The 7694-nt window shown below is 42.4% G+C and overlaps 1 pseudogene; it reads right to left on the minus strand.

Moving 5' to 3' along the window:
• The window catches only part of LOC120435081, a 226827-nt pseudogene extending 219775 nt beyond the window's left edge, over positions 1–7052 (minus strand).
• Between the last annotated feature and the right edge of the window lie 642 nt (positions 7053–7694).

Consider the following 7694-nt stretch of genomic DNA (forward strand, 5'->3'; position numbering starts at 1 on the left):
AATTCATGGCCAAATGGTAATAGATGAGAAAGAAATTCTTGAATTGTGAGCGCCAGGAGTGTCTGAAGATATATTGGCACAAGCCTCATGTCTTAACTTCGCTTCGTTAAGGAGATATGACGATTCGAAAATGCCTCTCATTAGAGAAATCCAGCGGTGATTTTGAACAAACTCTCCATTGACTTTCTATGGAGAGTTTTCAGACTTTGTGTTGGTCTGAGGAGATTTGCCAAAATTCTATAAATCCCACAACAATGATAGTGACATTTTCTGAAAGCCAGCAAAAATACCTACGTTTTGATGTATAATTTGTGGAAGTTAAGTGAAAATTAATCAAGTAGCAAGAAGTTGTTCGGACATGAAGAGAAAATTGCCAAAGGTACAGTGGCTCACTTAGAACCAACTGCATAGCAACCATAACAACGCATGTATTTTGTGAAAAATCACAAAGATGAAACTCAAAACTTAAAGAGGGATAAGATGAAAAGCGGTAACAGATATGAAAAAGCTGAATCATTCATGAATAGCCCAATAATTTGTGAACATTTTAAAGTTTGAATGGTTGTTCTAGGCGAAAGTATGAGAAAGTAGTTAAGTTTCAAAAACGAGCAAGTTTTAGCAGAATTGCAGAAATTTCCATTCATTTCAATGGGACAAATTAAAGAAAAAAGCTTAATATTTTAAAAAGTATAACAGCAAAAATACCAAAAGTCATAGCACACATTAGCAGAAATAGCAGAATAGTTTAAAATTTGAACGGTGAAAATCGGCTGAAAATTGTGAAAGTAGTTAAGTGCCAAAAAACGTACAAAAAGTGGCAACTGGAATAATAAAGAATAAAGAGAAACAGGAACTCAATAGTGTGGATGCCTAAAGCATCCACACAATAAAGAATAAAGAGAAACAGGAACTCAATAGTGTGGATGCATAAAGCATCCACACAATTACATTATGATGAAGTTTTTACAAAATCTCCTGTCACAATGATAGACAGTGAGAGATTTTTTTTCACTTCAACAAGTCAAAGAAGGGTCCAGGCTAATGTTTTGACAATACTTTTTTAGATTCAGGTGTTTAGCTGATATCTGTCCATTGACATTCACTAATTACTTTAATCTTAATTACTTATCTTTGATGTTAAAGAAGTTAACAGTGACTTATTCCACATCACTACATGATAAAAATTAATAAACCTGGGATAACCAAGGGCGCATCAAAATTAAGTCACATAAAACCATGAAAACATTATTTATAAATGTATCTTAATGGCTTTGTTAAGTATTCATATAAAATATAATACTGACAGCTAATTTAATTTGGAAATCTGATCTGAAATCTGTAATTTTCCTTTATTTTAATTTCAGCCTTTTCAATAACCTACAGAACCCCTGGTGTATTTCTGCATAAGAAATCTACTGCTCTACCCTTATGATATTGATGAACCAATCTGGACTCACCCAGCCTTCCTGCAGTTCCTCACAGCTGGAATCAGTCTCTGTCGTCCCCAAAATGATGTGTTGTACTTCTGAAGGTCCAACTCATCCAGAACCTCCTCTGACATCTGCAGCATGAAGGCCAGAGCCGAGCACTGGATCTCAGAGAGTTCCTTCTCTGATCTGTTCTCTGACTTCAGGAACTCTTGGATCTCCTGATGTACTGAGAGGTCGTTCATCTCCATCAGACAGTGGAAGATGTTGATGCTTCTGTCAGGAGAGATTTCATCACTGTTCATCTCCTTCAGGTTGTTGATGACTCTCTGGATGGTTCCTGGACTGTTCTCTGTCTGACCCAGCAGACCTCCTAAGAGTCTCTGGTTGGACTCCAGACAGAGGCCATGAAGGAAGCGAACAAACAGGTCCAGGTGGCCATTTTTACTCTGGAGGGATTTCTCCATGGCTCGTCTAAGGAAAACATTGAGAGATGACTCAGTGTAGTCTGTTCTCATGAAGTCCACAACGACCTTTGTTGTCGTGTTGGTGTGACAGTGGAACATGTAGACTGCAGCCAGAAACTCCTGAATGCTCAGATGAACAAAGCAGTAGACTGGTTTCTGGAAGATCACACACTCTCTTTTGAAGATCTCTGTACAAACTCCTGAGTACACCGAGGCCTCTGTCACATCCAGACCACACTGCTCCAGGTCTTCTTGGTAGAACATGATGTTTCCTTTCTCCAGATGTTCAAACGCCAGCCTCCCCAGCTTCAGAAGAACTTCCCTGTCAGCCTCCGTCAGCTCCTGTGGACTCATCTCATGTCCCTCATGGTACTTGTTCTTCTTCCTCTTTGTCTGAACCAGCAGGAAGTGTGAGTACATGTCAGTCAGGGTCTTGGGCAGCTCTCCTCTCTGCTCTGTAGTCAACATGTGCTCCAGAACTGTAGCAGTGATCCAGCAGAAGAGTGGGATACTACACATGATGTGGAGGCTCCTGGATGTCTTCATGTGGGAGACGATTCTGCTGGACAGCTCTTCATCACTGAATCTCCTCCTGAAGTACTCCTCCTTCTGGGCGTCAGTGAAGCCTCGTACTTCTGTTAGCCTGTCAACACATGTAGGAGGGATCTGATTGGCTGCTGCGGTCGGGAAGTTATCCAGACGAGAGCCGAGGGAAGCAGATTCCCTGGATGAGGTTTGTCAGCAGCTGGCTGACTGATGACTTCTGTGTGACATCAGACAGCAGCTTCCTGTTGGTGAAATCCAATGAAAGTCTGCTTTCATCCAGGCCGTCAAAGATGAACAAAAGCTGAGAGACAGCCAGCTTCTCTGCTGTGACCTTCTGTAATGTTGGATGGAAAACATGGAGCAGCTCCAGAAGACTGTACTGCTCATCTCTGATCAGGTTCAGCTCCCTGAATGAAAGCAGAACCACCACACTGACATGTTGGTTCTCCAAGCCCTCTGCCCAGTCCAGAGTGAACTTCTGCACTGAGAAGGTTTTTTCCAACACCAGCCACGCCGTTGGTCAGAACCACTCTGATGGGTCTCTGTTGGTCAGGAAGGCTTTAAAGATGTCCTGGCACCTGATTGGAGCGTCATGGGCGTCCATCTTGGAAGCTGTCTCCAGCTGCCTCGCCTCATGTTGGGTATGAACCTCTTCACTCTGTCCCTCTGTGATGTAGAGCTCAGTGTAGATCCTGTTGAGGAGGGTTCTACTTCCTGTTTCATCACTTCCTTCAGTCACACGTTCACATCTCCTCCTCAGACTGATCTTATGTTCATCTAAAACCTCCTGCAGACCAACATCTGCTGAAAGAAAGAAAAACAGAAAGAAAACTCTTCAATGTCTGAACAACAACAAGAAGTCCAGTTTTCAGAAACGAGTCCATCAGCAGACAGATGTTCAGTCTTACTTTGTACACAGCTGCTCTGACTGGCTGTCTGCAGTCCAGCTCTGCTTCTGGATCTTTCTCCACACTGGGGACAGGAGGAGTCTCCTGATGAAGCAGACTGGTCCCAGTATGAGCAGATGCACTGTCTGCAGAACCAGTGTCCACAGCTGGTAGAGACTGGATCCTTCAGGACGTCCTGACACAAAGCACAGCAGGACAGCTGCTCCTCCTCACAGACACCACTCCTCTTCCTCTCTCTGTGAACACATTTCTTCATCACTAAAACTTTAGCTAAAAACTATTCAAATGTAAAAGATGATGCAGAAGTTGTGATGGTCACAGAGTAAAGTGGAAATACTTTTCTGTTTGAGGGCAGCGTTCAGACTGCAAACAAAGTGATGCTTCATTGATTTCATCAACACTAATGAGCTGCTTTTCCTGTCTGCCTGTCTTATTAAACACTCAGTGATCTGCCTGCAGTTTGCTATGAATACACACTTCCTGCAAAGACTTCACAATAAAAGCCTTCCATCAGAGGGTGCTGCTTATATTCTTCATGTTTTCCAGTCAGTGTGCAGATTAGCTTGGTTTAGTTCATTTTCAAGAAGTAACTGATTAGTCACAGAAACACATCCAAGGTGAGCAGGTTCCCCTCCAGCATCAACTCTAAGCAGCTAAAACAAAAGTGTCCCAGCTGTCAGTCAGACTGTACTCGGTGCCACATTACAGATGTGGTTTCTGACAGCTGCTCCAGCTGCAGGATCAAACACACACAAGTCCAAACATCTTTGTCTTTACTGATTCTTTATTATTTAACACAACATGTAAGCCTTGTCCCAGTATTAGTTATGCAGCGTTTAACATTAGCATTGTTAGCATGTCTGCAACAGAAACATGGTCAGAAACTGTTGAGAGGGGACAGCACAGGAGAAGCTATGACAATCAACCCACCGCTGACTCTGTCACAGTCAGGGGGTCATGCAGTGGGCCAACCCTCTCCCACTCAGTCTGAGGGGAACCCACACTGCACACTGGTCCTAGTGTCAAATCAAACAACAATTACTAAGAAGGAGGAGAGGTAGGAAAGACTGAGGAAAGGAAGCAATCAAAGGGAACACTAACAGATCAGCTTCTGTAGCGTCTCTGGGTTCTTGTGACTCTATGTCCACACTGACTCCAGTAGCTCCAGTATTTATTCATTTATTATTTATCTAATTCTCCTGTTCTTTTCCCACAACCTCATTTTGATCAGGACAAGTTTTCCTCTGAGTAAAACTAATGAGACTGTTCTCTGCTGTGAGATGAAGGCTCCAGGACGTCTACATAGGGTTTAAATATTTTACAATACTTCCTAAGTTCAGTCTCAGGAGTGAAGCGTCACCACCATCATTTTCAAAGCTTTCTCTCCACTGATCACACTACAACTGTTAGATTAGAACTGCAGACTTTAAATTATATTTTTGGAAACCTTTTGTCACAGGACAACATGACAGATTGTTTCCATGTTTGTCCAAATGGTTTTTAAATGACTTCCAGCAGTTAATATAGTTTTTAAATGAGTCGTATCCAGGAAGAAAAAGAAAACCTGTTCCAGGTGATCATTCATTGCAGTACGATCCATCTAAAAGATCAAAGAAATATGGGAAACATTGCTGACAGAATCTGCTGTGACGACTTTGTGCAGCAGCTCTAAACATTTCTGTACCTGCTGATCGTTCCCGTCAGTTTGAAGCTTCTAAAACATTTTCTTACTTTTCTTTGACGTTCTTTGGAACAATGACTTGTTTGATTTGTGTCTGTCTTACTTTCTTCAGACACTTACTTCATATACACAATATCCTCGTGAGAAGCAGCCTATTTATGTCCTCTGTAATGGACATTTGTTTTCGGTCTATATCTTTTGAGTTATTCAAGCTGCCCTACTAACTCCTGCTGTGCTAGATAGAGGACATCCTGGGCTTTCCATTGATATCTAATGTTTCGTGGCCTCTTTTAGCTCCAAATAGGCAGGAAACCACAAGAAATGCTCAATTTTTGCCTCGGTTTGAAGGAGGATACTGCCAACAGAATTCACTCACCATCCAAAACACTGAACTCAGGTGTTCCTGTCTCTTCCGTGACCGTATACGTACCAAATCAGCACCTGGGCATGCAGACTGCTTCTACAAGTATCTGTGAAAGAATAGCTCTCAGGAGCTCAGTGAAGTCCCGCGTGGTGGAAATCACAGAGTGGGGTCAGTGGATGGTGAAGTGCAGAGTTTCTGCAGAGCCAATCACAACTTAATTTGGCCTTCAGATGAGCTCAAGAACAAAGTGTCATTAAAGAGGTTTCCATGGCAACCAGCTGCATCCAAGCCTTACATCACAAAGCACACGGCAAGTGGAGACGTGTTCTCCAGAGTGACCAATCACACTTCTCCATCTGACAATCTGACTGAGGACTATAGGTTTGGTGGTTGCCAGGGCGACAGTACTTGTATGGCTGCACTGTGCCAAAAATAAAGTTGTCATCAACTCTTGTAGAACAGTTTAAGCTGTTATATGTTGAACTCATAAACTGACATCATATCAAATGCTGTGGATTCAGAATATGATGTCACTCAGGTTTACATGTGTGTGAAGGCAGACGAGTCAGTACTTTTGGTAATATTATAATAATAATTATTATTATTATTATAATATTCTCTATTGAAATCTGCATCGTCCACTCCAAAGGTCACAATCTGAGGTAACATCTGATTCTGTTCCCTGTGATTAAATCTGAGCATCAGTATGGTGGGATTTATCCACTACATCCACCCACTGTGGTTCAGTGTTGTCCTGATGGAGTCTGATTAACAGCAGCCAGTATGATCCAGGCTTTAGCTGCTGGGTCTCTGTGTGACCTCTCAGACTGTTTAACAGATCAGACACAAAGAATCAGAGCAGCTCTTTAAAGACAAACATGAACCCACTCAGGTCACACTTTCCCCACAGATATGAGCATCACTGTCCTCAAACAGCAAATGACCAAGTCTAACATTTTCATCTTTTCTCTTTCATTGTTTTCTTTTTAATCAATCTTTGTAACAATCTGAGGATGTTTCAGGTCAGATTTATCCAGGAAACACAAACATGTAAAGGAGTCATCACAGCTCTCTGACCTCATTGGTCCAGGTTCACCACTGAAGTTTGGAGGTCGACCTTTGGACTGGTCACTCCTCACAGACGGACAGCTGGATCCTGCAGACTCTGCTCTGTCCTCCTCTTCCTCCATCATCATCTTCTTGTGGACCTCAGTCAGTCTGAGAGGTAAACCACAAACACTCAGTGAGTTCACATTAACAGGAGTAACTGAGTTACAGTCGCTGACCTCTGACCTGTCGTGTAACCTAGAAACCAGGTCACATGATCCAGATCAGGGATCACAGAAACCTGATCTCACCTGCTGACTCAGAAATGTAAGACTTTCCAATAACAAAACACAACAAGGAGAAACTGACAGAACATTAGGAACAGCTCTGAGTGTGATACAGTCAGCTCACTGTAAACTCTGACCTCAGTATGAATTAAAGCTCTTTTATGGGCTCTCAGACACTTTAGGATCACATGATGTTCACACATGATATCTGTGACTGTCCTAGTGAACTTCATGTTGATGCAGATCTGAGCTCCACATCAGCTCTGCTGAATTATGTAGTTTGTCTGACATCAGGAATCAGATGCTGTCATGAACACACCTCCATGTTTCTGTTTCTGTTTCTCTGACACACTGAATTCAAACAGTCTGAGGAAACAAGGATGAACTTGGAGCTCCTGCAGGCTCTGACTTTATTCCTGGAGACACATGAATCACATGGTTTTATCCACATTTGGACTGTTTTATCTCCTCAGTTTGAATCGAAGTTGTTTAATCATGAGTGAAACTAACACATCAGCTGACAGCTGTAATCAGCACCAATCAGCTGTCAGAGAGACTCATTCACATGCAGCTCAAACTCTTCTTTGCTGAATTGGAGAACTTTGTTTCTGTGACTGTGTGAAACTCTGATCCACAGCAGAAGAGTTCACCTGATGTCCACATGAAGAAGATCCACAGTGAAGCTTCTCAGTGTAGAAACACTTTGGAGACCTGATCATTAGGGCTGTTCGATATAACGATATACATCGGATGACGATATAAAAACGTCTATCGTTTCATTTTACGCTATCGTTGGTTTCGTGGTGTCATAAAATAAACTGTTTACGGCAATATTTTTCATCATTTTGATGGTCACTGTAGTGGCTATATTAATTTCTTAAACCAGAGGTTCCCAAAGTGTGGGGCCCGCCCCCTAGGGGGGGCGCAGAGCCATTGCAGGGGGGGCGCGGTATGAAAAGAAAAAGAA

The sequence above is a fragment of the Oreochromis aureus genome, linkage group 3, assembly GCF_013358895.1.
Source record: "Oreochromis aureus strain Israel breed Guangdong linkage group 3, ZZ_aureus, whole genome shotgun sequence".
Classification (NCBI taxonomy): Eukaryota; Metazoa; Chordata; class Actinopteri; order Cichliformes; family Cichlidae; genus Oreochromis; species Oreochromis aureus.